This window comes from Vulpes vulpes, chromosome 10 (genome assembly GCF_048418805.1).
Source record: "Vulpes vulpes isolate BD-2025 chromosome 10, VulVul3, whole genome shotgun sequence".
Taxonomy (NCBI): Eukaryota; Metazoa; Chordata; class Mammalia; order Carnivora; family Canidae; genus Vulpes; species Vulpes vulpes.
This window is the reverse complement of record NC_132789.1, coordinates 24,212,553-24,238,632: the sequence shown is the minus strand read 5'-3', so window position 1 is coordinate 24,238,632 and position 26,080 is coordinate 24,212,553. Positions and strand designations below refer to the sequence as shown.

Below are 26,080 nucleotides of genomic sequence, written 5' to 3'. Positions count from 1 at the left end.
ACAGACATCTCAAATACTTGGCTTACCATGTTCTTGCCAGTGGTCAAGTTTATTTTGGGACTGGAATATTTTAAAGTTCTTCATGTTCATTGCAGCTCCTACCCATTAATCCCATTAATCAAAGGTTTCCAAAACAACAATTCTGAAAGTTTCGAGTACTCACATTTCATTCTCACCTAATGTGTTACATGCAAGCAATTAGGGTCACATTACAAAAGAACCAAATTCTGCAACACAAACATAATGCCAACAGCTTATTTAAAAGCAAGACAGGAAAGCTCCTCCAGATACCTCATCAACTACATCAACCTTACTATAACTTCTTTGTGAGGAAACTACTAAAGGGGATATTTAGTCAGCGAAATGATTATTACAATTTGACTTCCTATCTCTGTTCTTCTACTTATTATGGTGATAATCTCTTTAAAGGAAACTTCTACACTGTATAAGTATTAGTGGCTGGAAAAGAATACTGATCCATTCTCTATCCATTATAAACACATTTCCCTCTGAAAATGGAAAAATACTTATCTTTATTCCACTATGGGCTAAGTTTATCTATGTATATTAAGCATTTACCATGAGATTGAAGTCCAAACTATCTTTTTAAATACTTAGAAAGTGAAAGTCACTGTATAAACAGTATTAGACTAATACTAGATATATTAATCAGAACTCTCAATTGTTAAGTGAAAGAAATCCAAACTAACAAAATCAGAACTGACTGGCTCACAGGATACCAAAACAAAGAATGAACTTCAGGCAGTAGGGCCTCAAAGGCTCAGTGCTACCAGATCCATCCCTTTATCTCATGCTCCTCTTTACTCATTTGGCCTCATTCTCTCCCACTGTAGACCAATCTCCTGCCTCCTGCTAGCTTCCTAGCTTCACAAGCCCAGAAGAAAATTAACAGCATGCTCCTGTCATCTGTTTATCAATACCAGTCAAGTATGCCTTTTGGCCCTTTGGGTCAAATGCCAATCACTACTCCTGAGGAACAGATAAGAAATTGGCCAGGCCTGCTACACATGTTCAACCTTAAGATACCAGAAAATGAGGACTAAGATATCTTGCTGAATAAATTTAAAAGCAATGACTATCTATAAATTATTCTGACTCCATGAATTAAATGCAAGATCTCAAAAAACAAAAACAATGAATACCCTATTTCTTTTGCTAGTGTGTGTGTGTGTGTGTGTGTGTGTGTGTATAAAATAAAGTGTTGGGGGAGTCCCTGATGTCTAAAAAATTTATTTAAGAACACAAACTAAGAATAATTCTCCAAATATAATCCAAAAGATAAGGAAAAAAAAAAAAAGGAAATCTAACCCTTGGAATGGAACCACTGACCTAAAGTTACAGGAAAGTCCTATGACGGGGGGAAAAAGGAAAAGTTCAATTTAATGGGCTTACATATGATAGTTTACCAAGAAACAAAGCGATTTTATTTTAAAATTTACTCAGTGATGGCACAAATCTGAAACTAAAGGATAACACGAGACCCATACTGGGGGCAATCATAATCACCACGCAATGGTTAAGATGAATACGCTAGAGCTAAATCTCTGCAGAAATAGAAAGGAATCTCAAATTTTCTGGCATATCTAAGTTTTAAATTACTTTGTTTCGAGGTTAATCATTTCAAAAGCATTGAGTGTTACAAATAAAACCCAGAAGTCCCAAAATCTTTGCTGATTCATCACTCAGTTTAACTGACACAGTTTGCTACCAACTAGTTTTATCTTTCCAGTACTTCCAGTCCCATGCAAGCTGGTTTTGTTCTACATAACTGCATGTACACTGAGAATTCAATTCAAACAATGACCTACATTTAGTAGTATCTGGGTACCTCTAAGACACAGAAAAGGGTTCACTTTCTACTAATTTCTTATCTTTCAAAGCTCAATCTGAGGGAATAAAGTAATATTATTTTTCAACAAGTAGCAAATTTATAGCTTTTTATGATAAAGAATTAAATACAAATGTTTATTATTCCTTAAGACAAAATTCATTTAGATCCTGAATCATAATACCTCTGAAAAAAACTACAGAAAAAGAGAACTGTGAGCAGTGGGGAGAAGCCAAGGCTCTTATCTATAATAACTGTAATAGCCAACACAACATAGAGCACTTAAAACATCCCTACAAGGTATTATCCCATTTTACAAAGGGGAAACTAAGGCACAAAGAGCTAAAAGGAACTTGTAACTTGTCCAAGTCATAAAGCTAATAAATACTTTACACATCCAAGTTTAAACCATGTAAGAAACTAAGTAGGACTAGCACATATAAGGCCAACTCAAAAAGAAAATGGCCAATGTCAAAATATTCCGTTCCAAAAAGGCAGAAAAGCAGCATAAACTAAGAGAAACTACGTTTGGTTTTTTTTTTTTCCTCTCAGTGTCATGAAACCAAACCTATATATCACAGGGGATAAAATATCTAATATTCTCAAACTATACAAAAATATCACAAAGTAACATATTTATTTAAGAAAAACACTTTAAGGGGCACCAGGCTGGCTCAGCCTGAAGAGCATGCGACTCTTGATCTCAGGGTCATGAGTTCCAGCCCCATGCTGGTATAAAGACTACTTAAAAAAATAAATTTTAAAAAAGAAAGAAAAAGAAAGGGCACTTTCAACTTTTGAGAGGCACATTCTGGAGAAAAATCATATGAAATGACAACATTTTGAATATCAGTTTTTCATTCCTAAATATTTAATTTGAAAGAATGTAGCAAATTCTTAAAAGCAATCTTTCATAATATTCCATTGGAAAGTACCAGGTGCAACAATTCTTACTGAAAAATAGAATGTACTACAATAATCAAAAATGGGTCGATCTATCACCATGGCATATTCACTTAGCTTTATCTCTGAAAAATATTTTCAGATTATTAAGGTGTTTTCTTATCTGAGAGACGAGTTTCAAGAATGTGAAAAATATATACTGCTATTTCCACAAAGTCAACAATTAAGTGATCTTTGGTAGTGATTACAGAAGATTAATCTGTCACCTAGAAAAATTTAAGGCTTTGAATTGGATTTAGAAATGGAGCTGCAAAAAAAAAAAAAAGAAAAAAAAAAAAGAAATGGAGCTGCAATCATTCTAACACACAAAAACAATCAGAATTGGTACTTATTTCACAATTCTAAAGCCAAGACTACCTTTATACTATTTTTACTCCTAAAATGTGCAATGCTAGTAAGCAAAAAGGGTCTATTCCTCAAAACTGAATGGCTTCTGGTCTTGCTTTGGTTTCTTCTGGTCTGTTCAAGTAGGAAACAGTAGCTACAGTGTCTGACATGAACATGATACTTGTGCTTACCAATGAGCTAAGTATATTCCCTGAGCTCTAGAAAACTGATATGGCATTGAGCTCCTTGAGTTAACCCTTCGTCACTACAAGACTATTTTCAACCAGGACCAAAAAGGAAATGCCACTGCAACACCACAAAGGTCACCACTATTCTGATGCCTCACCTGGTTTCCTGTCCCCACGTTATACAAGATTGTTAGGAAAAAAATCTTACTTGCATCCTTCTACTTAAGGCCTTCCTACCATTATCCCCAGGAGTACAAGCAAGATTTCTTGGCTGCCTTTCACTGATGTAATCACAGCATGAAGCTTTGAAATAGGACCCTGGGATAGGCCATTCCCTTCAAAGTGTCTATCATTACTCCTTGGTGAGTCAGCTTCTGGGCTGCTGCCAATGTGCTTTTTGTTGAGTTAATCGTGAAACCGTATTTCTGTAGAGTTGATATGGTGGCCAAAATATAATTTCAAAAGAGTCCCTCAAAGTGTTTATCAAAGAAAGGACATAGATACATATCCAAGCAAGCTACTCACATGTTTTTTAAGAGAAGGGATGAGTAATACAAAGGAGTTTTCACAGAATCATACTAAAAAATAAAAATTAAAAAAAAAATTCTCTTACATGCAAGAGTCCAAAAATGTCCTATAAAATCTCCTAACATTTTAAAGTAGAATTTATGCAAATAGGTACACTTAAAAGTTTTTATCCCCTTGAGGAAGGACAAGTCATCTTATCTTTTACATATCAGGTAAATGAGCTGAAGAATTTTCAAGTTAATAAAACCTTGAGATACCCAAGAATTCTCTAAAGATCCATCAAATATTTCTGAAGGGAAAAAAAATCTATTCCAGTCTTTTTAGAGGAACCCATTAATTTTTTCAAAATGTGTAATTTTTAGTTTTGAGAGGGTAAAATACTGTTGGCAATAGAGGAATAGTATATGCAGTACAACTAAACAGTTCCACAGAGCAAGAATGGGAAACCTCCTACCTCTGAGGAAAATAGTTGGACAATAATAATACTCACTTCCAGGATATACAAAGTAAGATAGTCACGTATGATTTTCTTTAGAAAACACCAAAATTTTTCCTATGAACTTTAAAAACTGACATGAGAGCGAATGTTCAGAATGAATCTACTTGTAAGATGCCCAGAACTCCTTTCAAGTTTGTCAGTAAAAGGATACATAATGATTCTTTTAAAAAAAAAGCTAATACATACAGAAGTTTAAGAGACTTATAATTGTAAAATACACTCATGCAGAATTTTAGTGTATAAATTTAAAACATGCACCCATAAAAAAACCATAAAAGTTCCTTTAATATCCACAGGAGAAAAGATCTAAGTATACAATAATAATTGCAAATTCAGGGGTGCCCAGATAGCGTAGACAACTGAGCATTTGTCTCTTGGTTTCAGCTCAAACTGTGATCTCAGAGTCCTGGGATCAAGCCCTGAGTTGGGCTCCGTGCCCAGTGCGGAGTCTGTTTGGGATTCTCCTCCTATCCCCTTCTACTCTTCTCCCCCTGCACTCTCTCTAAATAAATCTTTAGGGAACCCTGGGTGGCGCAGCGGTTTGGCAGCTGCCTTTGGCCCAGGGCGCGATCCTGGAGACCCGGGATCAAATCCCACGTCGGGCTCCCGATGCATGGAGCCTGCTTCTCCCTCTGCCTATGTCTCTGCCTCTCTCTCTGTGTGTGTGCTCTGTGTGACTATCATAAATAAATAAAAATTTAAAAATTTTTAAAAATAAATAATCTTTAAAAAATAATTGCAAATTCAAAAACACTAATATATAAAATATATAATTTATATAGCATTATTAGAGTAAAGGCAAGATATCCCCTCCCAATGTAGTAAATTCATACAACCTAGAATGGTTGAAAGAACATTACCTTATACCAAGGAAGTATCTTATCTACATACAAGGACCCAAGCAACAAAAGGCATAATCCTGTAATTTACACTTCGGAATTCCCTACCCATTAAGATTTTTACATACATGGTAAAAGATCTCAAGAAATATTCACTAATTATTATTTTAAGGAGATGTATTTCCCTTTTATTCTAGGATACATGTTGAATATCTGTATTATCCTATGTAACCACTAAAAATGGAAAATGTATGGTAAGCTTCCTACTGCTTATGTAACAAAGCTCTAAGAACCACATGTAATGGAGGGCAGACAACAACTTGGTGTTGTTTAAATCTTAGTGCAGGGCAGCCCAGGTGGCCCAGCGGTTTAGCGCCGCCTTCCGCTGAGGGCCTGATCCTGGGGACCAGGGATTGAGTCCCACGTCGGGCTCCCTGCATGGAGCCCTCTGCCTGTGTCTCTGCCTCTCTCTCTCTCTCCTCTCTGTGTATTCTCATGAATAAATAAATAAATAGAAATCAATTAATCAATCTTAGTGCAAAATAAATTTCCCATACATCATCTGTGATGGTGATTAAAAAATTTACCTCCAGCACCGATAGTCCTCCCCAGCCCTGTCCTACAGCTCTAACTGCCTAACTAACCTATTTGTACTTAGATGTCCAATTGTTTCTGTGCTTAAAGCAAGACACACTGCAACACTCCCCATATTTCTGTCAAAATTAATTGCCCATGCTACTTATTCTTCTGGGCTCTATCTAAATCTATCATCTATCTTTGTCTTACATTTATCCTCTTTCAACTCTAACACTGAACCCTGTGAAAAGAGGCAGTATTGTTACTGCTATAGTAACAGTAGCAACAATTGCAACCAGCATATATAGAATTCTTATTATTGACTAGCTATGGTTATAAGCACTTGCTAAATCCTCATAAAAGCACCAAGTATCAGTGTCCTCATTTTAAAATTGAGAAATTTGGGGATCCCTGGGTGGCGCAGCGGTTTGGCGCCTGCCTTTGGCCCAGGGCGCGATCCTGGAGACCTGGGATCGAATCCCACATCAGGCTCCCGGTGCATGGAGCCTGCTTCTCCCTCCTCCTGTGTCTCTGCCTCTCTCTCTCTCTGTGACTATCATAAATAAATAAAAAATTTAAAAAAAAATTTATAAAATTGAGAAATTTGAGGCACAAAAAAGGAATTTGCCTAAGATCAAAGAGAGGTACTAGTGGTGGCACCACAATTCAAACTCAAGCCTGAGCTCTTATTCACCATTCACCATGCTAAACTGCAACAGTGCAAAGAGCATCCAGCTTGATGTTGGAAGATCGGAGTTTAGTTCAACTATTCACTAGAAGTGCAATTTCAAACAAATCCTGACAGCTATGAAGCACAATTTATTCACTTGTAAAGTGTAACAATACAGTTTGTCCTGCCTACCTCACAAATAACAACAAAATTAAGTCCTCTGCAGGGTCAGAATTGAAAGCTCAAAACATTAACTTCCAAAATTGCCCATAATCTCTTTTCTGAGGTAAAAAGGTCCCATCTCTCTCTCTCTTTTGGTCTCATATTGCAAGGAAAAGAAAGTTCACTACCTAGTAACAAAGAGAATAATTTAATTCAAGAAACTAATCAACCATAAGCCACAAAATATAAGTTTTCTATCTTGTTCACATGAAACCATGACTATCAATATTACTACTTCCAGTCATCTTGGGAGAGGGGAGGAGATAGAGTAGGAACTCTAGCAAACATGTTTTACTTATAAACTTTTCATAACCAATTCATAACCATTCTGCTACTTAGAGGGACAAAACAAAGTCAAGGATTCACAATTCAAGACCACAAAATATGAAATAATGCAATAAGGAGTTTTATAAATAAATTTATAATATAGAAGTAAATTTACCCACTAAGTATGTCTGCCTACTTCCTTAAAGAAAACTCTAATGATTTACAGTTTACAAGATTATTTATATAACAATTCTCATTCCAGAGTGGGCTTTCTTGGGGATGAAGTTTAGCAATTTACAATGTTCTGCAAAAATTATAAGCTTCTTCAGGTTCCAGGGTAAAGTTACAAAAGTTCTAGGCAAATTTTTTTTAAACCATTAAAATTAAATACATGGGAAAGAGTGCCTGGGTGACTCAGTCCAACTCTTAATTTTGGCTCAGGTCATCATCTCAGGGTTGTGAGATAGAGACCTGCTTTGCACTTTGCACTGGATGTGGAGTCTGCTTAATATTCTCACTCCCTCTTCCTCAGCCCCTCCCCACCTAAAAAAGAAAGAACACATGGGCATGGGGCACTTTGCTGGCTTAGTCAGTGGAATATATGACTCTTGATCTTGGGGTTTTAAATTTGAGCCCCACATTGGGTATAATGATTACTTAAAAATAAAATCTTAAAAAAAAAAAAAACATGGGCATATATGTGTGCATGTGTATGCAAATGCTTTTATAGCAGTTTTTTGTGGTCACCAAAAACTGGTAACAATCCAAATGAGTAATGAATAAACTTTGGTACACCCATAAAATGAAATGTAGCTCAGCAATAAAAATTACTCATACACAAAATACGGATATGTCAAAGTGCCCTGTATTAAAAGAAGCCAGTCTCAAAAAGCTACATACTGCATTCCAGTATGGATTCCATTTATACAGAATTCTTTTTTTAGATTTTTAATTTATTCACTAGAGAGAGAGAGAGAGAGAGAGACAGAGAAAGCACAAGCAGAAAGAGAGGTAAAGGGAGAAGGAGAAACAGACTCCCCGTTGAGCAGGGAGCCCAATGCAGGGCTCCGATCCCAGGACGTGCAATCTGAAGGCAACCTGAGCCAAAGGCAAACACTAAATCATCTGAGCCACTCAGGCGCCACTATATGGAATTCTTTGAAAAGACAAAACTATAATGACAAAACAGATCAGTACTTGCCAGAGACTGGAAGTAGGGGAACAGATGGACTAGAAATGGCCACAAGAAAATTTTTTTGAGGTGATGGACTATTCTGTATCTCCATCACTGTGATCATATATGTTTACAAAACTTGCAGAACTGTACTCAAAGGGCATGTTTTCGTTTTATTCTATGTAAATTACACCTTAGTTGTAAAATTTTTCTAAAACATAGAGATGATAGAATCTTAATTACTCCTTTGAAAACAGGACCAGATGCTGCTTAAACAACCAAAGCAAGTACACTAAACCTTGCTATATCTGCCTCCAGTTTGAAAAATCCCTTCCATCAATATTTTTGCCTAGAAATTGAAATAATATCTGTAGTTATAGACTCCCTTAGAATTAAATATATATGTTTTATAAGGGTGCCTGGCTGGCTCAGTCGGTAGAGAATGCTGACTCTTTCAAAAAAAAAAAAAAAAAAAAAAGAATGTTGACTCTTTAACTTGGGATGGTGAGTTCAAGCCCAACGTGATGGGGGTAGAGTTTTTATACACATACACACACACTCTTAAGAAAACTACCTACTATTTACATCCTAGTAGTGTTAAAGCTTTTTTGTCAAGGAGGGAATAAAACCCAAGCAATAAATATTAACATCAAAGATACACACGCACACACATCAATCTTTTCCAGAATGATGGTCACAACAAATGAGTTTCCTCTCCTAATTTTGGTTCAAAAAAACAAAATTTCGTTTCAAATTACCTGCAAGAGATTACTGTAAGATCTTAACATCTGCCTAAAATCTTTAAGTGCTTTCACCTAACTAGGCAGTACAACAAAATGGCTAAGAACTCAGGCTCAACAATGGGATGCCTGGGTGGCTCATCGGTTGAGCATCTGCCTTTGGCTCAGGGTGTGATCCCACCCACGTCAGGCTCCTACATGGAGCCTGCTTCTCCCTCTGCCTGTGTCTCAGCCTCTCTGTCTCTCTCATGAATAAATGAATAAAAATCTTAAAAAAAAAAAAAAAGTCAGGCTTAACTCAACTACTCGGGCAAGTTATTTAACCTAATTTTGCCTCAATTTTCTCATCAGTAAAATAAGAATAATTATACCTGCATCTGGGAATAATTCTAGACAATTAAATGAATTGATATACACGTAATCATTTAGAACAGTGCCTAAGATACTTAAGTAAGCCTCAGCAAGTTTCAAGCTAACATAAATGAATGATAATCACCTGCTGTGTGTCCTTAGATAAGTCATTTTACCTTTGTATATCACAATTCTGCCCTGTAAGGTAACAAACCTAAATACAATGCCCCAAACATCTGTGTCGTTATACTACTCTATGTTCCTATAATTTTGCCTGAACTGCACCAAGTCAACTTGCAAATAATGTTAAGTATTATGCCTGTTAGGGACACCTGAGTGGCTCATCGGTTGAGCTCCTGCCTTCCGCTCAGGGAATGATCCTAGTCCTGGGATTGAGTCCCGTGTCGGGCTCACTGCAGGTAGCCTGCTTCTCCCTCTGCCTCTCTTCTATGTCCTACCTCTCTGTGTCTCTCATGAATAAATAAATAAATCTTAAAAAAAAAAAAAAAGTATTATGTCTGTTATACAGAAAAATCTGAGGCCCAAATAAATTAAATGAGTTGCCCAAAAGAGACAGTAAGATGAAGGCAGAACCAAGACAAGGATCTGCTGCTGTGAAATTTCTCAAAACTTTGTTCTCTCCAAATATTTTAGCCCTCCATCAACTCATTCCCTTCTAATAAATATAAATATGACATAAAAAAAACATTTTAAGTTCATTTTAAGCATTTTAATTCATTTTAAAAATCCATTAAGCTATACACTTGTTTGTTCACTCCTCTGTGTGTTTTATACCATAACTGAAAAAGGTAAAGAAAGGGTGCCTGGGTGGCTCAGTCAAGTATAGGGGCATCTGTGTGGCTCACTGGTTGAGCGTCCGCCTTTGGCCCAGGTTGTGATCCCTTGGGTCCTGGGATTAAGTCTCGTATTAGGCACCCTGCAGGGAGCCTGCTTCTCCTCTGCCTAGGTCTCTGTGTCTCTCATGAATAATAAAATCTTTAAAAAAAAAAAAAAGAATAATAAAACCTTTAAAAAATAAGAAAATTAAAGTCAAGTATAAGCGGTATTCCTTCTTTACCCAACGAGATTTCTTTTTTTTTTTTTGCTTGAAAACTGAATTAAGTTTTTATTTCAAGCGCACTCTTTAAAACCCACCACCTATTTCATCTATTCCCCCACCCACCACCTCTATCAGGGGGTTATCAACCATCAATTTGCTCTATATAGTTAAAATCCCCAATGAAATTTCTAAGATAGACATTTTCAGTTACTTTTAGTTGGAGATAACAGAGACCCAAAATGTCTCAATAAGCATTATTCTTTGACCAGTAAAATTTGAACTGCAACTTTTTTTAAGACAGGAAAAAAAAAATCATGAAGAGATTTCAGGTCATAACGATCTTAAAATTACATTCTTTAATGTCGCTTTTATACACTGAAAAGAGTTATCAATTATTACCAACACTGAACACAAAAAATTAAAATGTAAAAATCTGGTTTGTACTAGAATGTCTAATTCTGACACTGTTTTGATAGCACTGCAACAAAATGTTTAGATAACTAAATGTATCTGTTTTATCCTGAGATCTCTTCCTACCGCTTAATCTACATCTGTTTCATTGAGTTCATAATCTGTGCTATCAACATGACAGCCACTAGCCATTTATGGCTATCTAATTTGTCAACTATACTTCAGTTTAAAAAAGGAAATTTAAATTAACTTAATTTTTTTTTAATTTAGTTCCTTGGTCAAACTAGCCAAATTTCGAATGCTCATTATGTACTGGACAGTGCAGATATCGAACGTCAGAAGGATCATCAGAGGAAGTTCTACTGACCATCATCACTTGTTCTATATATGCAATCTCATCTCTCACTCACCTCTAGCCCTTTACTATGCTAAAATTAATCTAAGAAAAAAAATAAAAATAAATAAAAAATAAAAATAAAATTAATCTAAGAAAATGATAATCAATGATTAGCATGGATCACCATATCCAATTATTTCCTCAGCCTTTATCTTCCCTCATTTCACTGAAACTTAACTGATTATCACTTAATTTGGAAATCCTCTCTTCTCCTCTGCTTCCACTATGCCTCATTAACCTAATTTTAACAGTTTTCATTTTTTCTTCTCATACCCCCCCAAATGTGATATTTAATCTCTGGCTCTTCTAGATTCAAGATCTCATCCAGATGAGCCTACCTACCTTTCTTACCAGCTCAAATTCTCTACCTCCAAGCTCCTGCAGGACATTTTTACCTGTATATCCCCTGACCTCAATGTTAAATGTGTGGAAGATTTCATTTTAGTCCTTTTCCAAAACCAGCTCCTCCTCCCAATTCCACATTTCTGTACTATCACTATTCACCAAGGCCCAAAACCCATCAACCTTGAATCACTGCTGCTTACCTCCAATTCAACTAGTTCACAAATGTTTTTCTACTTCCTTTACGGTGTCAACTAGCAATCTTCTACCTTAATCTAGCCACCTGAATTACCACCTGGCCACCACCTTAATTCAGGTCCTTATCAACTAACTGTGTGTACAGTACAGATTCTTCACTATTTTCCAATCTTCTCCTGCTCCCAATTATTCAACTACCACCAGACACATCTTTCTCAAAATTGCCTTTGATCTCAAAAGCCCAAAAGGGCTTGGAGTAAAAGAATATTCAAACACCTTAATGATTTGATTTCAACAATCTGTAGCCAACATACTTTAGAAACTTGTCTTTGAATCCTCTATCTTCTATTCTGTCCTAGCTTACAAAACCAAAACCATTCCCCCAAACACTGATTTATGTGCCTTACCTATATAAAGCTGTGACTCTTCCTCAAGTCTACTTTACAATTTTTTAAGTAGGCTCTATGCCCCATATATGATTCGAACTCACAACTCTGAGATCAAGAGTCACATACTCTACATATTGAGCAGGCCAGGCTCCCCTCTACCATGCCATTTTAATATATTCGTTTCTCTATTAGGAAACTAAGAGTGCCTGGGTGGCTCAGTCAGCTCAGGTCATGACCCCAGGGTCCTGGGATAGAGCCCTATGTCAGGCTCTCTGCTCAAAAAGGAGCCTGCTTCTCTCTCTCCCTCTGCCTGCTGCTCCACATGCTTGTGTGCACATGTTCTCCTTTCTCATTCTGTCAAATAAACTCTTTTTTAAAAAGTTTATATATTAGGAAACTATCCATCTTAGGATCTCATACATAACACCCATTTTGAACAAACCTAAATGAACAGACCAGGAATAAGAAAGTTACAAATATTACATATTGGTTTAGCCTTAATATAAAAGCATCTATATTTCATGAAATTCTATTCCCCAAGAGTTCATTTTGCAGAACTTTTTTTTTTTTAAGATTTTATTTATGTATTCATGAGAAACACAGAGAGAAAGGCAGAGGAGCAGGGAGCCTTATGGGGGACTCGATCCCAGGATCACGACCTGAGCCAAAGGCAGATGCTCAACCACTGAGCCACTCAGGCATCCCATGCAGAACTGTTTCTGTAGAAGTAATCCTACCACTGTTCAAAAGTATAAAGTAGAAAGCTATCGATTATAGACAGCACTTTTGAGGATCATAAAAAAGGCCAAAAAAAAAAAATCCCTAGATGCCAATTAGTAAAGGACTAGAATAAATAAGTGTAGTGTCTCTCAAGTTAAAAAAAAAAAAAAAAAAAAAAAAAACTACATAGGGGGCTGGCTCAGTTGGTGCAGCATCTGACTCTTGATCTTAGGGTCATAACCTTGAGCCCCATACTGGGTACAGAGATTACTTAAACTTAAAAAGAAAAAAAAATTAACTATACAGTCCTTAAAAATGGGTATATCCATATTTTGTGATAGGATAAGATGTAATACACCATTATTGTGAGGAAAAAAGCCAATTGTAGATCACCCTGTACAGTTTGATCCTATTAGAGGGAAATGTTTAAATTTATATATTATTTGAAAACAACTATCTATAAATAGGGGACTAAAATTTTTCTGTTCACACAACCAAATACTATATAACTATTAAAGCAAATGAAGTAAATACATATATATTGATTCAGATAAATTTCAAGCTTTTCAAACTGCAATATATATATACTTATGTACCACATGTATCTGAAACACGTAATACTACAAGGTAAGTACATCTACAGGAAGAGCATAAGAGCATGGGCTAAGATAAGCAACCTCTGAGTAATGGAAGCAGGATCTAGGAGAAGAGCAAAAGGGACTCCAGTTGTATAATATTTAAGTTTTAAAAACAAACATAAATGTACCTTTCAGGAAATCTAACAATGTCAACATATATTAAATCTAAATCAACATCTATTAAGTACATGACATTTGTTAAATTATTCTCTATATTTTTCTGAATTTTTGAAATATCTAAATTTTACTTTTAAAAAAGGAAACATGGTATGGAATTTAGGAAAAGAAAAGGGGCTTTGTAGACTTCTATAGGGTATTTTCTTTTCACAAGCTTGATATTCTTTACTATAAAACTTCTAAGTAAAAATCCCCATAAACTTATAGTACTTACATTTATTACCTTGATTGCTCTTCAACTTTAAACTTATTCTTAATATATATATATATATATATATATATATATATATATATATATATATATATATAAAGGGTAGATAATTACAAATGCCTTACCCTAGAAATACAAAACTTAATGTGCAGGGGGGAAAAAAAACCACAAACTGACAGGCTCTATCTAATCACTTAAACTCTAAAAGATACATTGCATAGATCTTCCTAAAATATCACCAGATTAGTACATAAATTACAGTGGCTCAACTCCCAGCTGTAATTTAACACCAAACCCCAATGAGACTATACTGTCATAATTTTTATCTAAATATCCTCCAATTCAAATTACATGTATAAAAGCCTATCACCTCTGAATGCTGTAATCCCACTTGATATGTAAAATACACACACAGCTATAGAACTTACTCCACATGGCAAGTCAGCAGGAGAATTGGGAAATTCAGGCCGAGTCCTGTGTTTAGAGTTCACAGAATCTGATTTTTCTTTTCAAGGCATCAGTCATAATTCTCAATCAGCTCATCAGGAAGAAGAAAATTAGATGGAGGTCTTCTGGTGTTTAAATATGATCAAAGCTCAGTCTCAGTGGAGTTTACAATGAGAAAGTTCAAATTACCTTGCTTGCACCATTTCTCCCCTACCACTTCCTACAACTGCCACTCTGCTTAGAACGGGAGCTACTTAACTATCCAGTGATGACTATGACTTAAACGCTCATAAGACACCCAATGAAAACTAAAGACATCAAAATGTACTCTAAAATAGCAATTTTTCCTAATAATGCATGCTCATACAAAATTGGAAAACTACAGAAGAATATGAAGCAGAAAAGTTACACTATTCTACCAGCCAGAAATCAATCATTATTAATATTTCTATTCCTGTCTTTCTAGGGTCTCTTTCATAAAAGTTTATTAGTTAACTTACTAAACAGGATTTTAAGTACAGCAGAAAAAGAACAATACTAGTTCTTTTGAAGACTAATTTTCCTCAGTGTTTTCTAAGGCAAAACCATGTATGTACACATGGAACTGGAGAGAGGGAGACAAATGAAAGAACTCTTATGTGCTCCTTTTCATTCACCCCATGGCAACCAGAGTCCGTATTTCAAGAACCATTGTATACCCAAAAACTAATGTTTCCTTCTTAAGTAGCAGCCTACTACATCTCTCTCTCTCTCTCTCTCTCTCTCACACACACACATATCTTGGCAGTAGGAGAAACATATGTAGTAAAAGGAATTAAATCAAGACTGATTTTTTGTTTGTTTGTTTCCTTAAAACTACCCTTAGGAAAAGGTAAAATAACTGAAAGCATGAAAAATATTTTTTTTTAATCTGAAAGGCTGATGTAATTAAAATTAATGATCTCTCCCACAAAAAATATTTTCTGTGCACATCAGATGAAAGAACAATGTAACTACAGAAAAATGTAACTATTAGTTTTACAACACTATAACTTACTTATTATATGCGTAAATAAATATGTAAGAGTTTTAAACAGTCCAGGGATATTGATACCTTACTCTGTACCAGGTAGTACATAAGTGCTGGGAAGTAAGGGAGAACAGCCATCAGTACCTACCTTCTGCAGGGCTTACGAGTCTACCTCTCTAAATATGGTATCTAACACTAGACATGTAGCCTCAAAGGAACAGAAATCACACCACTCATTAAATTATGCTCTCAAGGGATGCCTGCGTGGCTCACTGGCTGGGCATCTACCTTCAGCCCAGAGCATAATCCTGGAGACCCGGGATCGAGTCCCACATCGGGCTCCCTGCATGGAGCTTGCTTCTCTCTCTGCCTGTGTCTCTGCCTCTCTCTGTGTGTCTCTCATGAATAAATAATTAAATCTTAGAAAAAAATATGTCTCAAATCCTTGAGGGTCTAAGAAGGTAGATGTAAAAGCACATTAGAAATCATGCTATGAAAAAAAAAAAAGAAATCATGCTATGTAAGGTAAAAAGAAAACACTGTACACAGCAACCACCTTCAACATAAATCATCTCATTTTTTTAACTGACAAAAATAATAATCACAAATAGCTCTTTCATAATCTCGAAGACCTCAATATTATCTGTCTCTGACAATGAACCATATGAAATAACTGAAATTAAGTTCCCCAGGATGGGAAGAGAAAGAGACCCGTCTTTCTAATACAAAAAGTACCATTTCCTGATTTCATAATTTACGGTGAGGGTTGGGGGCAGGAATAAATCAAAAGCAATGTATTCAAACTTAATCTAAAAAGTTACTTTTTAATCTAAGATTCATCATGGAGAGTTTCAGTCCAATAAAGCATTTTTTAAAAGTTAGAGATTCAGGCTCTTCCAAATGGAGTTAGAATGACAGGTTAATTGTGGTACTCTGCAAACAAAGGAAAGTAAGTAGCAATTATTCATCCCTTCCCTCAGTCTCCAGGCTCTTAGAAAGCAGTGATGTTATAACCAAACCACTTTCCATAAAGCACAGACTTATTAAAATATATTCTACACAGTATCGTATCTAAGCAAGAACAGAGAAATCTCTATTTTAAGAGAAATAGATTACTTACATAGTTTCTAAGAGAAACAGACTACACTGTTTCCTATCCCAGAATTTTTTCCTTTTCAAATTCAGCCACCTCAATGATAACAAACGGTATCAAACTGACACTTTGAACAAGGTTTATGTTTGCCTTTATTGCAGATAGGACTCCCAAAAGCATGGCACACTTTACAGACCATCATAATCCAACTAGACTGACCCATTTACAGAACCAGGGGAAATGCCCCCAAAATAATTATAAATAATGGCCCAACATTAAATCTTACAAGTCTAAAGCAGAGATATCCAAAGTAAAATATGCCTCAAGAAGCACTCAAAATGCTCCAATGGGGGTAAAGAAGAAAACTATTTGAACTTTATTTTTTATTCTCATCCTTGTTAAATTTCTTTGTTTATATAAGGTAAATAACCAGTTACTATATTGTTTGTAAATTAAATACTTAAGAGTGAGGATTAATGCTAAAACTTTTTTACCACTGAGATGATCAAAAATTTTAGAAACCACTAGCTTAATGTATTATCACCGCACTCTCATTTTTACCACCACTTCCAGTTAAACTGTAGAAGCTAAGACCTGATGCTGAAAAAAGGAAAACTATTCCCAAATTATTTTAAACTCCCACCAACAAAAAATAATAAATCACTAGCAAGAACATGCAGACCTGAACACTAATATGTTGTTTGTGGGACTTTTTTTTTTTAAGATTTATTTTTTTGAGATAGCGATCAATAATGAGCAGAGGGAGGGGCAGAGGGAGAGGCCAACTCCCCACTGAGCAGGGAGCCCGCTATAGGGCTGGATCTCAGGACCCTGAGATCATGATCTGAGCCAAAGGCAGGCACTTAACAGACTGAGCCACTCAAGTGCTTTTATTTTTAAAGATTTTACTTATTTATTCATGAAAGACAGAGACACAGGCAGAGGGAGAAGCAGGCTCCTTGCAGGGAGCCCGATGTGGAACTAAATTCTGGGAACTCTGGGATCACAACCTGAGCCTAAGGCAAACGCTCAACCACTGAGCCACCCAGGCGTCCCTAAAGATTGATTTATCCATTTTAGAGAGAGACAGAAAACACATGAGAGAGAGCACAAACATCAAGGGGCAGGGAGAAGGAAAGAGAATCTCAAACAGACCCAGAGCCAAGCACAGAGCCAGATGCAGGGCTGGATCTCACCATCCTGAGATGATGACCTGAGCCCAAACCAAGAGTTCAACACTCAATGGAATGCGCTACCAGGCACCCCTGTTGGAGAGACTTTAAAATAGACATTTCTTCTACAGGATATCTTGAGTATGTTCAAATTTAAAACTCTGGATGCCTGGGTGGCACAGTGGTTGAGCATCTGCCTTTGGATCAAGGTCGTGATCCCGGGGTCCTGAGATCAAGTTCCCCAACAGGCTCTCCACAGGGAGCTTCTCCCTCTGCCTATGTCTCTGCCTCTCTGTCTCTCATGAATGAAAAAATAAAATCTTTAAAAAGTCCAAAGGAGTTCAGGACAGCACTGTTTTAAGAGAAAAATTGAAAATGTCAATTAATAGAGAATTGTTGTAAGTTACGTATCCACATCACAACACTAAATAACCATTAACGGTACATCAATTTGACATGGAAAGTTGTTCTTTTTGAAGTATTTGGTAGATAATATATAAGAAAAAAGGATAATACCAAAAATCACATCTAAGTAGGACCATGCGTTATCTCTATTCTGCTGAGTAATCTCAATCTTGTTTTTTGTAGGGTACACACACACACACACACACAGTATGTACTTGTAGCTTTCACAATCAGAAATAACAATTTCATTTTGAAATTAAAAATCAGACTAAGTTAAAATTCTTTCTTATTGCCCTGTAGTACTTCAGAAACTTCTTTATAAACACTACTTTGCCCCATGTGATTTATGGAGTCAGTCTACATAATTTACAATTAGATTTATCTTCTAGAAAAATGATAGGTATAGAACAAAAAAAAAAAAGAATTACCTTAATTTTAAATTAGCCATTTTATTTTTACACCAATTCTTGCCAAATATGTTAGGATTTATCAATATACCGATAATTCCTTATAGTTTGCCAGCTTATCAATGAATAATTTAAAGAACTAAATGAATTTATATAGTTCTCTTCTGGAACTAAGCTCCATAAAGGCATTAGCTACTGGGGTGCCTGGCTGGCTCAGTCAGTAAAGCATGTAACTCTTGATCTCCAGGTTGTGAGTTCAAGCCCCACATTAGGTGTAGAGATTACTTCAAAATAAAATCTTAAAAGAAAAAAATTAAAAGCATTAGCTACTGAAGAAGTAAACTCAGAACCCAGAGAATAATCATTCTAAGTACTGTGTGAGACACAAATCGGCACAAAACAGATCCAGGCCTGGACAAATCCAAGTTGGGGTTTTCAAATAGCACCAAGACAATACCTCTGTAGCTACCAAGTAGTCCACTTAAGGGAAAAAAGTGCTTAACAATATTAGCATATTTATGTCTTGCTGGGATGCCTGGGTGGTTCAGCGATTGAGCATCTGGCTCAGGTCGTGATCCCAGAGTGATCCCCTCAGGGAGTCTGCTTTCTCCCTCTGCCTATGTCTCTGCTTCTCTCTGTGTGTCTCTCATAAATAAATTAAATATTTTTTAAAAAGTTAAAAAAATATATGTCTTACCTTGGCTCATCAAATCAACGATTTATAACAGAGCAATGAGGTATTTTACCCTTAACAGAAATAACTTTAATTTAACCCAACTTCACAATTTCCTTGTAGTTTTTCGTTTTATACTTACTATCTTAGTCATCCTAACTGCAAAGCCCAGATATCATATCCCTAAGCAATTACTTCAAAGTTTTACAACTCAAGAAAAAATATATATTTTATGTTATAACCCAGTACATAAGCATATAAAAGAGACTTCTCAAATCAATACTTTTACCATTTGCAATATACTGATATTACTTACTTCTTTTAATGTTTTAAAATCACCACACTCTTAACTTTGCCCTATGATGTTGCCACTTGGCATTTAGAAAACTTAGCCCTAAACTTCACACATAATGTACTAACCTCCTTCTACCACATTCCACCATCTACTACCACTCCAACATGATAAAATGGGTAAAATCTAGCAAATCTATTTCAAGTGCAAATTGTGAGACCTCTCTGAAGTTCCTGCTGCATTGTGACAACTCCCTGTTGTTGTTTTTAATATTTAAGTACTCTCTGCACCCAAAGTAGGGCCCAAATTCACTGCCCCAAGATCAAGAGTTTCACGCTCTTCTGCGGACCCAGCTGGGTGCCCCTGTGACTATTCCTATTGGCAGACAGGATGTAAGTGCTGAAAGGTTTCTCCAGACGGAGTATGGAAGTAGTAATCTTTTTTGGTGCCTTATTAGTGACATTAGTAAATTCTGCACTTGACAACATGAAGTAGGTTTACCACTGCTCTACAAGCCAACTCTTCCAAGAAAATAAAATAGGATTCTAATACAGTATCATATTCTTACATTTTTAGATTGCTTTTCATATATACCATTCCATTTGAGCCACCCTGACAAACTGAAATAAAAAGTTATTCTTCCTTTTATTAATGAGAGAATTGAAGCTCAGAGGGATTATGTGGCTTGCCAGAAATAACACAACTAACAAGGAACACAACTTAAGCTTGAACCCAGGACTTCCCTGTCTACCCATTCTCAGGCTACAATTTTCATTTTGAACATTTGAGATAAATATGAACATGATGTGGATATTAAGTTTCTAGGTACACCTGGCTGGCTCAGTCAGTATAGCATGCCACTCAATACCTAGGATCGTGGGATCCCTGGGTGGCTCAGCGGTTTAGCACCTGCCTTTGGCCCAGGGCGCGATCATGGAGTCCCGGGATCAAGTCCCACATCGGGCTCCCAGCATGGAGCCTGCTTCTCCCTCCTCCTGTGTCTCTGCCTCTCTCTCTCTCTATGTCTATCATAAATAAATAAATAAATAAATCTGGGATCCCTGGGTGGCGCAGCGGTTTGGCGCCTGCCTTTGGACCAGGGCGCGATCCTGGAGACCCGGGATCGAATCCCACGTCGGGCTCCCGGTGCATGGAGCCTGCTTCTCCCTCTGCCTATGTCTCTGCCTCTCTCTCTCACTGTGTGCCTATCATAAATTAAAAAAATAATAATAAAAATAAATAAATAAATAAATAAATCTTTAAAAAAAATACCTAGGATCGTGAGTTTACACCAAGTAAACTCACATTCGGTGTAGATTTTACCTAATAAACATACATTTTATATATAAATATAAAATTTAAATATAGAAACTAAAATATATTTTTTTTAAATATATATTTTAGTTTCTAGATAAAAAAATGAAAATGAGGGTAGCCTGGGTGGTTTAGCCGTCTAGAGCAGCCTTCAGTGTGATCCTGGAGACCCCGGATCGAGTCCGACGTCTGGTTCCTTACATGGATCCTGCTTCTCTCTCTATGTCTCTGCCTCTCTCTCTCTTTCTCTCTCGTGAATAATAAAATCTTAAAAAAAATTAAACTTAAAGCATTCTATCAATATTGGTATCAAAATAAAAATTAAAAACAGCAATGTTAATTTTGGTAGCCTCTAAAATTATTAGGAATTCTAGTTCAATCCAGTATGGATTTGATCTCATACTATGTCTTAAGTGAATGTTTCACTGATTATAAAATTACTATAAATTCACCAGAGAAAATTACAGAATTGGGGGCAGCCTGGGTGGCTCAGCTGTTTAGTGCCACCTTCGGCCCAAGGCATGATCCTAGAGACCCAGGATCGAGTCCCAGGTCAGGCTCCCTGCATGGAGCCTGCGTCTCCCTCTGCCTGTATCTCTGCCTCTCTCTCTGTGTCTCTCATGAATTAAAAAAAAAAATTACAGAATTGGGTGGTCTGTAAGAAACAACTAGGCACATAAATTACACAAACTTCCCTAAACCATTCTTAATCTTGTGGCTTCACACTAAATTATGAAGTTCCTTATGTGAAATTCATTTGATTTCAACACTAAGTGAATTACAACAGTGTAAGCATGTGTTTCTGCATAATACTTGCAACATGCACTCAATTTCCAGAGCACTTTTGGACAATGTCTAAAATCTATAAGCTATGAGTAGAACCCAAAAATGTTCAGGGCTTTTTTTTTTTAAGATTTTATTTATTTACTTATGAGAGACAGAGAGAGACGGCCGAGACATGGGCAGAGGGAGAAATAGGCTCCATGCATAGAGCCCAACATGCAACTTGATCCTAGATCCCAGGACTCTGGGATCACGCCCTGAGCCTAAGGCAGACCTTCAACCGCTGAGCCACCCAGGCATCCCTTCAGGGCTTTTTTTTTTTTTAATTAAAAAGGTGCATCTACCTACATAAGATGAATACTGAATAACATAATTACAAATTGTTGAAGATTTGCAGAGGGGCGTCTGGCTGGCTCTGTCAGTAGAACACGTGACTTTTGATCTTGGGACTGGGAGTTCAGCCCCATGTTGAGTGTAGAGCTTACTTTAAAAAAATAAAAATATATTTCTTAAAAAAAAAAAAAGACATGCAGAATCAGGCTGAAGAAACCTGAGTTCAACAAGTACAGGCCTTTAATTTTATACATCAGAAAACAGGTCCAGAGAAGAAACATTCCTAACAGCAGTGACATAGTCAATTAACACAGAATCCCTGCCAATTGACAGTTTCCCATCATTCTAAACATGTCTGCATCTAACAAAAAGTCACTAAAAAGGCCCACTACACCCAAAAAAAGACACATTCAAGACCCAAAAACTGGGAGATAGTTTACAATGACGGGGGGGGGGGGGGGGGGTGTAGGAGAAAAGCCTCTATTTTGTAAAGATTTTATTTTTAAATAATCTCTATATCGAACATGGAGCTCAAACTTAGAACCTTGAGATCAAGAGTCACATGCTCTACCAACTAAGCAAACCAGGAGCCCCTAGGAATACAGAACCTCTTGAAGGAATCCCAAAGTTCTAAACTACCTGGGTCTTTAAGCCAATGCGAGGTATCCAGTAGCTTTTTTAAGATTTTATTTGAGAGAGAGGGTATGCACATGCATGCGAGCATAAGCAGAGAGAGGGGCACAGGAACAAGCAGACTCCCTCCTGAGTGGGGAGCCCTATGTGGTGCTGATCCCAGGACCAGGAGATCATGACCTGAGCCAAAGTCAGACGCTCAACCAACTGAGCCACCCAGGCACCCCCTAAAGTAGCTTTTAATAACTTCTATAATATCTTTTATTAATAATTTTTAATAAAGTTATCAACCACATTTTTCTTCACATCTCAATACTACCCACTTGCTCAAAAAATACCTGAGAGTACAGTATATGCTGTGGGAACTGTGCTAGACACTGGAGATACCAAGAAAACTGGAGATCCAAGAAAACAAAACAGCCTCTGGCTCTCAAACTGGACAACTGGATACATTTTTCTAAAACACTACTTCATGGTTTGACGGGGTATTTACCAAACTCCTTCACTACTCTACATAACTATAATATTTTCTGCCAATTCTTCCAAACTTGCAACAAACCTTACCACACTCCCGGTGCAACATGAGTATTTCTTGGGTAATTCACCATTCCATTTTACCACAGAAGGTGTTAACCAGAACTACAACAGATTTAAAAACTGACTTTACCACTCCTCATGGCCTGGGGCAAATTTCAAGAACTTTTCACAATCCACAATAACCTTCCTGGTGCACAACCCTCATTTCAGATGACTGCTAACCCACCCACCCTACCCTCACTTTACTAGAAATCTGAGTCAGATGGTTTAGGAGCAAGCATAATGTTGATATGAAGCACCTACCATGGACCCCTTTGTGAGCCAGAAGTAGACTTTTTGCCTCTCCCTCTCCTTTTCTTTCCTCTAGATCCTCTTATATATCTCTAGGTATACGTCCAGTCAAGCAGCATCTAATTTTATCAAATGTGTTCCCAAAGACTTGCACAAATAACTTCTAACAACAAATCTAATTCCCCTACCTAAATCCATTATTTTTTAAGATATGCTCAATTTTCAGTTTTAAATTTCTCAGGCTTCCCCTTCTTCCCTACCTCTCAAATTCTTAAAGCTCTATAAAGAATTAAAAGCATTCTCAGAAGTCATAATTAATGGGAACCTTATGGAATACCAAGGGTGACCTAAAGCTGACTTTCACAGGTTCACAGACCTGGCTGACCAGAATCATTCAGGGAACTTCGTAAGAATGGATTCCCAGGCCCCACCCTTAGAGATTTTAATTCACCAGATCCTTCTACATGAAGCTCAGGAATTTAAGGCAGTCCATACTATTTCTCATGACTGTATTTAGGTAACCACTGAACTAAAGAACTTGGCCTACAAGTTGAGAAACATGGGTTCTCCTATGACTTGCTATTAACTACAAATGGGGCTGCACCACTCTGCTGGTCACTTGAACTGCTCTGGGTCACCTGAAAATGAGGGAGTTAAGTAATTAGAGCTGAAAGAGGCCCTCATAGGCAGCCAATCTAAAATCCTAGAACCCTCCAAATTCAGTTTAGTATACTACACTGGGCTTACTCAAAACTGTATCATTCTGTAAGCTCTTCTACCCACTCAAGTCAAAGACCCTAGAAAGGAAGACTTTTTGCGTGTCACCAACCCACCTTACTTGGGTCTTCCAGCAAAAATAACACAGACCATGCTTCTGGCTCTACAGAAACAGCCTTTAATCTAAAAAGGAGAAAGTCCCGGTCACCTCTCCAGGTACAAATCACAAACGTCTTACATAAAAAATCATCTCGTGTAATTCAACCCAAGCCTTTGATAGCATCACTGTCCACATTGTGAGAAAAGAAGTTGAACCTTAACTACAAGAGTACACACATTTTTTTCGTTGTGAAAAATTAGACTCTGTCAGATAAACAAAGCGGGTGTCAAGATATTAAATCAGTCGAAAATTTAGGCCTCTGACTGGAGAAAACACTTGAACATCAACAGCTAACTGAACATCAAGTACAAAACTCAAACGAGATTATCAGGCCCCAAAGAAGTTTATTAAAGTGCCCATAAAATTGACCCCATTATTTCGATGGAAGTTTTCCAGCCCAAAGTACAAGCAACAAAATTATCGCAGGGGTCCTAAGCGGCACAATTTCCACTCCTTTTTCGCGGAGCTGTTTGACCAGCGTCCCCTGCTCTTAACCGCCTCCGAACCATCCTTCCCACCCAAGTACTACCAGGTCAGGAGGATGCCCTGCTGCAGAGTCGGCCACTCCTCCTTCCCACAAGTCCCGGGCCCGCACCGCTCGCCCCGGGGGCTCTGCTGGCCCCCGACCTCGGCCTCTCGCCACAGACCCGGTCGGGAGCGAGGGGCGGGGGGTTCTCACTCACCTCCCGGGGTCCGCGGGCACTTCTCCGGACGCTCCAGGGGCGGCACTTCACACCCCTCTCCCCACGGGCCCATCCCTGCCAGGTCCCCGGGATGGCCGCCCGGGACCCCGCCTCCCCCGCGCCGAGGGTCGGGGCCGAGCCCAGCCGCTGCGCTCCCACTCCCCACGCCTCCCCCTGGCGGCCGCGGCCGCCGCCCAGGACACCCTTCCCCAGGCCACGCTGTCCCCAGCCCCCCGCGGGCCGCCTCCTCCTCAGAGGGTGACAGCCGCTGCGCCGCGGCCGAGGCCGGCCCCTCCTCCGGCCCCTCCTCACCCCGGGAGGAGGGGGGGACGTTCTTACCGGGCGGCAGGACATGGCGAGGCTCGCCACGGCACGGCCTCCTCCGCCACCCCACTAGGCTCCCAGCCAGGGCCGGCGGGGGGCAGCGCCTGAGCCGCTGGAGCGTCTCGTCCGGCTGCTCCTCCGCTGCCACCGCTGCCTTCTCACAACCACAACAACATGGCGGCAGCGGCCACACAGAGCGCGCCCCCGACGCCGAGCCGGGCCGCGAGCGGGAGCGCGCGCGCACGCTCGGGCCCTCAGTCCGCGGTCGCGGAGACGGAGGCAGGCAGGCAGGCAGGCGGGGGCGGGGCAGAGGCGGGGCCGGGCCGACGGCCACGCCCCAGCTGGTGGGCGGGGCCGCGCGGCGGCAGACCGCCCTCCGCGGGAAAGGCTGGCCCCGAGCTCAGGTGGAGAAGGAATTAGGCGCTGGGTGGGAAGTAGGCAGAGAAAACCAACGGTGGTCCTAAGATTTGGGGGAGGCAACTTTTCCCTTCCCTATAGCCCTGGGCAAGACAAAGCCTCACACAACCAGTAAAATACTTACGGTGAGCATAAAACTAATCTAATATAACGCATAGAGGTTATAATCTATAACCTATATAATCTATAACTAATCTAATATAACCTTGGTGAGCTCAAGGTTCTCGGAATACAATTTCAAACTGCTTCGGCTGAACCTCAGCAGGAAGAACTTGAGTTTTCAAACACTGAAACAAAAATTGTATTCTATCCACAATAGCCTGCAGACGAATTCTACAAACCAGAATGGAATTATTTTAGGGCCCTAACAGATTAACCTCTTCAGAGTTGCATTTCAACATTATACCCTTTACTTTTCTGGAAAATGGCTAAGAGACCCAGTCAAATGAAATCTGTGTATTTGTTGTGTGTCTTTTTTTTCCACAGTACTCCCTGCAATTATTTATCCATCTTTCATGTTTATTGTCTTTCTATTCCATTACAACATAAAAGCTACTTTAAGATAAAATTCATGTTTTGTTCATCACTTTATCCCCAGCACCTGGAACTGTGCATGGTGAGTAGCGGACAAATTTGTTTTTTTAAGATTTTATT

General features: G+C 38.3%; 1 protein-coding gene across 38 annotated transcripts in view; it reads right to left on the bottom strand.

Moving 5' to 3' along the window:
- Nucleotides 1-25,317, bottom strand: part of MTMR3 (myotubularin related protein 3) — a 140,161-nt gene extending 114,844 nt beyond the window's left edge. For 6 of the 38 annotated variants that reach the window (XM_072723210.1, XM_072723212.1, XM_072723215.1 and 3 more), the window contains exon 1: nucleotides 25,025-25,237. The gene's annotated coding sequence lies outside the window, so the exon portion shown is untranslated. Of the gene's footprint in view, nucleotides 1-24,685; nucleotides 24,825-25,024 lie in introns of those variants that run through there. The other 32 variants (XM_072723209.1, XM_072723200.1, XM_072723228.1 and 29 more) reach the window with 13 other exon arrangements.
- Between the last annotated feature and the right edge of the window lie 763 nt (nucleotides 25,318-26,080).